Genomic DNA, 6,000 nt, shown 5'->3' with positions numbered 1-6,000 from the left:
CTCACTCTTAAAGTGACAGCTTGTCACCAGTTTCCAATATACTGCAATTATGAGGGGCAGTTGACAAGACTAGGGCGCAGATTCCCAAGCGTGACTGATCCTGGTTGCCTCAGGCTTTGCTATCCTACTTGAGGATACTTCAAAGGAGCCTGATTTTCAGAAATTGATGAGCACCTACCCTCTGAAATCCAGGGCCCTTCAGAAACCGAGGCTCCCAAAATCACTAATCACGTTTGACCGAGTGATGATGTAATCCACAGCAAAATCATGGAGACACTGTCCCTCTTTTTCAGTTCACAAATTCTTAGAAGACTGGTATTTATCAGATGTATTTAACATTATTTACCAAATCGTATCTAGGTCATATTATTAACTGGCATAAATAGGTGTAGCTCCCTGGACTTCAATGCAGCTTAACCCATTAACACCCGAGGAGGATCTGACCCTCTGAATTATTCTTGGTATGTAGCTTGTTTGCGAGACGCTTGCTGGGAGTATTCAGTCTTCAAAATCCAAGCTATTTTGCATGGATGCACAGGTCACATGGTATTTCCTGACTGGATGAATGCCACTTTCAGAATCAGGTTCCCAATGTGAATAATCACAAGGATGTATTCAAAGTCATTTTCACGAAGTGTTTCTAAAACTCATTTAAAAACTTGGGAACATTACCACAAGTGAAATCATGCTGGAGCATTCTCAGCAAGCCAATGAAAAAGGGATTCAAATGTAGTCCGTCTGGCACCAACTGCATTAAAACCAGTCCAGCACTATCATCCACCCACACATGGGTGATTAAAATAATATCATATACAACTGCTTTCTGTCTTAATGGAGACAATGTTGTGTGTTGGCCTAGAGATGGATTCCTGCCGCAGACTTCAGCTCTGATCCGAACTTCAACAGAGTTTGGGTGTTCAGATCCAGGTCTTTGATTTGTCCCGTTACAAAAATAGGTGTGAATATGAAGTTCAGATCTATAGTCAAATACTCCCAAACTTTGAAGGTATTTGGATCTGCGATTTTGATTTAGGCTGATGTTTACATTGAAAATTGCACGGATTCCTTTGGAGTAGCATAGCAAGTAACCCAGAACTGCAGTGACTATAAAGTACTGGTATATTAATGTTTCAAAGGCTTTTTTTGTTTTGTTTTGTTTTGTTAGAAAAGAGATGTTTTCAAAAACTAAGGCAAAGCAGAAAGTCCTTAAGAGTCATGGATGATTAGGGTTTCCAATATACTGGAGAGAATCAGGCAATCTAGTTAATTTGTATATCTGACCATTTTATGGCATAATGTAAGCTAATCTAGTCAAAAGATAGACCACAGAAGTGCCATGTCCCCTTTGCTTCCATTGTTCATAATATTCATCTGCAAGGCACGTAGAGAAATACGCAGCAAACAGTTTTGATGAAGTAGCTAGTGGGTGTTCTTCCTTAGTATACTGGTGTTGAGACTCATTGGGTTACCATGATACAATTTACTATTGTTGGTTGTTTGTATTGCAGTAGAACCAGAAGCCCGAGCCCCACTGCATTGAGTGCTGTAGAAGCAAATGAAAATGTGGCCCCTGCTCAAAGAGCTTACAAACCTGTTTCAAAGTGGGGTAGATAAAAGTGCACTATGGAACTTCTAGTGCCTGGCAGCAGAGACAGCACAGATGATTAGTATACAGTAAAGTAGTGTGAGGTAGACTTACATCCCAGATCGCTAGTCATTAATTGTTTGTATAGACAAGCCCTAAGTCTAAGGTGAGAGACCACAGGTGGATACAACAATCAGATGGGAGGAGCTCAAGGCAATAGGGATGTGATTTTGACTAGAAATGTCTCAAAGATAATTGACTGAGGAATTGCAACACCAATGTATTTCAGCTAGCTGGCTAAAATATTGCTGTAGTGCTTGGCTGGATCACCAATAAGCAGTTATTCAGGCTTTGCTCTATGCTTCTTTCTTGTGTTTTACATTTCATTATCAGTATTTTCAGATGAAAATATTCCTACTTCAGTAAATTACTGGAGGTGTTTCTTATTTTGTCAGTTAGAGACAGATTGTTTCTCTGCTCTTCTTCAAGACCTGAAACACTACAGCAATATGCCTTTCATTAGGTGGAATGGGAATGCTCTATCATTTATAATAGTATCTCCCCCCCCCCATCTACTGGAATTGTCACTGTGGTAATTTCCTTGGATTCTGTCACCTGTTTGACTGCACGTGTGTGTGTATGTACACTGCTTTTTAACACATAGTTTCAGGCTGGTATGTGAACTTTAGGGAACCGCAGATGCTTGCTTTGCAGCTGGAGATGTTAATGACAGGACACATGGTTGCAAATGAGAGCAGTCATTCTTTAATCTCCTTGATTCATTTTTGAATGTGGGGGTGGATATTAGGGAAAGGTTTTCTCATTAGAACAAATGTCACAGATCTAAAAACCTCCCCATTTATATTCCTTCTAATGTTCCTCTGCTTGAGCAAGTGAGTTCTTAATGTCGATTTTAATTAAAGCATTTAAACCAGATTGCAGCTGTGCATCTAATGAATGGACTAAAGGGTCACTGGGAAATGTTTGTTTTCCACTCTTCCCAAGGAGCAACACTTGTTGTTTGAGCCATGTGGACTCCAATCCACCCCACACGGAATGGAAGTCATCCTTCCAAGTTGCTAGAGTGTCTTGTTTCTTTTTGGTTTCCCTTTACAAAAAAAATTAAATACTCCCTAGGAAACAAAAAGCAAGGTCTGGCAGGAAAGAGGATTCTGTGTTTACAGTACAACACAAATAATAAAGACCTCAGATCTCTTGCAAAAGGCTGGTTGGGAGCTTCAGCTTTTCATATGTTTCCCTAGGTCACCACTGAACTTTCTCTCCTTCTTGCTGCCTTTCTAGTTTCGCTCAATATTTCTCCCTCTCTGCAAAGCTGTCAGCAGCTAACCAGTCTCAGGATCACTGTCCTCAGGCTTCAGTACCTGCTATTTGCAGGCTCTCAGATCTCATAATCTCCCCTGAAGGCTCCTAATTTCCCTCTAGGTCTAAATTGGCTCCTTCCTTCATCTCCACTGCTACCTCCTGGAATGCTAGAGATGTTCATTGATGTAAACCCATAGGAAGCTTGTGTGAGAAGAACATGGTGTCGGCTTTCCCAGGGTAATCCAGAAAATCCTCTTTGACTCTGGATGCTTTGGGCCACGGCTGCTCTCCTAGTGCCTGCCATATTACAGAAGGGCAATTACTACTCTGCTGTGAAAACTATTGTTGCAGCGTGGAGAGATCACAGAAAGGAGCGTCTGCAAAGCAGGAAACTGACATAGGATCAATGATTGCCCCCCAGCCCTCCGTTCTGTTCTTTTCCTGTTTCCACCAGGACAGTTACATCATGGACAGTGCCAGTGCAAGCTTCCTCACCCAGCCACCGCAAGGATGAGACTGTGCTGTGGCTCCTCAGAGATAGGCTGGGGAATTGCGGACAGAGAAGGTTGATACCTGCTGGTCTCTGTCTCTTGCTTTTCTGCTCTATGTCCTTGCCGACCCAGGCAGAGCTGATCAAAGAAAGGAGTTAAATGCCAAGCACACAAAGCCAGTGGGAGTAGCAGGTCTCCATATATGACACACACACACACACACACACATATATATATATATATATATATATAAGTTCCAGGACCAGATTCTTGGCTGCTGGAAATCAGAGGGCTCCATTGAAGTCAACAAGGCTACACTGATTGCATCAGCTCTGGCCCATTGTCTCTTTCCCTGTGTTAGTCATCTCAAGATTCACCAATAAAGATGAAAGAATTTTTAAAATCTGACAATCTTCATCGTTCTTGCTGCTGTGTAATGCTGTGTCCAAGTGGGTTGTTGGCAGAGGGGAGCAAACCTGGAACCTCTGGGTCTTACAGCATGAACTTCTGCTGCCTCGCTAAAAGACAGGATTCTATCAAGCAAGGCTGTACCAGGCTCATCAATCTCTAAATGTGCCTAGTCACCACTAGAAAGGGTCAGAGTGCCACACTGAAGGAGTATGGAGTGTATTTGTTCACTCCGTTCCATTCGGTTTTCAGAGTGGGAATAAAACTAGACAGTTTCACTTTCTAGCACTCAACTACTAGCACAATACTGTACTAGAATTTTAGTTGGTTAACTGTTTTTTTTTTAACTGAAAAGTCTTCCGTGAGAAAAATATGGCTTCTGTGAAAATGTTCACTTGGAAAATGCCAACTTCAACAAAATACTTTGATTTGCCTCTTGGAAAAAATCAAAACAAAGTTAACTTTGAATCATTATGAAATGAAACATTTTTTTGCAGTTTGAATTTGTTCGGGGAGAACTGATTGTTTTGGGGTCCCCTCCCCCTTTTTGGTTTATGGATTTCCAAGTGGTTATTTTCTCTAACTTTTTCATACTCTTTTCAACTAGAAAAAGCTAGAAAATGATCATGTTAAAGTGTGTGGGGGGGAGGGTGGGGGGTTGTTTTCCAATGAGCTGTAGCTACATTTAGGGTTCAGCCACTGTAAGGGAAAATTTCAATCCATTTTTCATAACGGAATTTTAAAAAATAATGAAAATGAACATTTCATCGCATGAATTGATAAACACTCATTGGAGCAAATTTGCCCACACATTTGCACACGTGACTTCACATAGAAATATTCCAAGGTTTATTCACTCACGAGTTAAGTGCACATATATCAGGGTCTTTGTCTAAATCAGGAGGATGAAAAATTACACATGCTTTTAAAAATGTGCCCATACAATTTTTTTGAAACTTTTAAAAAAGAAAAATACTCCTTTCCCCCAGCATCTTTATTGGCTGTAAAGAGATTTGAGATCAAGGAGTGGAAGATGCTATACAAAGATCTTATCCGGTTTGTCAAGCTGGTCAATTTACAGGTCAATTAATGGCAATTGACCATGCTTAAATTCTTTCAAATATTCTATCAAGAAAGGCTGCCACCTCTATCAAGGCAATCTCTTTGATTGCATCATGGTGCCATTCTTTCTTCTTTTTTAAAAACGTCATTTCGTTTAACATTTTTCTAAATTAAAATAACAATTAAATAACTTGTTTTTTGTAATAAGGCATAAGAAGCTAAGCCTGTTGGAGACTATAAAGTCTTACTCTTTTGTTACTGCTCTAATAAATCTGTGCTCTAAAATATTTGACTATTTTTGACATTACTTGACAAGATTTGACTGGTTGGTTGACCAATTATTTTTGGACGGGTCTATTGTCCAATCCTACCTTAACTCCCATTGAAATCATGTTATAGCTGGTGCATGGTACCTTTTGTAATGGACCCAACAGTAAAACTACTAATATACAAGATGAAAACCAGACAAGACCTTGTCTGTGCTTGGAAATGTACCCATTGCTGGTCTCAGCAGTGGGGGCTATTGAGTGGGGGGCTTGAAGGCAATTTACCTGAAAGTGTAGACAGGACAGTACTGTTTAACCCAGCAGCAATTCCTGGCACTCATCAGTAATGGGTACAAAGCCCACACAGTCATCCTTACTAGGCAACCTCTTGTCCTGAGAGCATTCTAAAGCACACTCCAGTACATGAATACACTTCTGCTTCACCTTTATTGGAAATACACTTCTGTTAGGCTTTTGTTTTGTTTTGCCAGACCCTTGTGTGGTTGCTTATGACAGGCTTCACTATTCAGGAGGCACAAATCTCTCTGGAGAACTTGAGAGGGAAAAATAGAATCTTCTCTGTATTGGAATTCTTAAAGTCTATTGTTGCAGATTTGCTGCTATGTAACTTTGGAGTGAATTCTCTTTTTGCTCTGACATTGTTTGCTTCGTTGTTATTCTTTCTGTACCTAAGGAAGAAAATTATAAAATCATTAAAAAGAAAGGGAAAGAGTATACAACTGCCCTACCTCTGTTCTCCAGAACAAAATCAAGACCAAAGGACTATAGTCAGGGATATCTTAGGGAGGGAAGACCCAAACATTTTAAGAGTTCTAAATACATTTTTGAAGGTTTAACTTCTGGT

The sequence above is a fragment of the Malaclemys terrapin genome, chromosome 12 (assembly GCF_027887155.1).
Source record: "Malaclemys terrapin pileata isolate rMalTer1 chromosome 12, rMalTer1.hap1, whole genome shotgun sequence".
NCBI lineage: Eukaryota > Metazoa > Chordata > Testudines > Emydidae > Malaclemys > Malaclemys terrapin.
The sequence above is the reverse complement of the archived record's forward strand: the minus strand, read 5'-3'. Positions refer to the sequence as shown.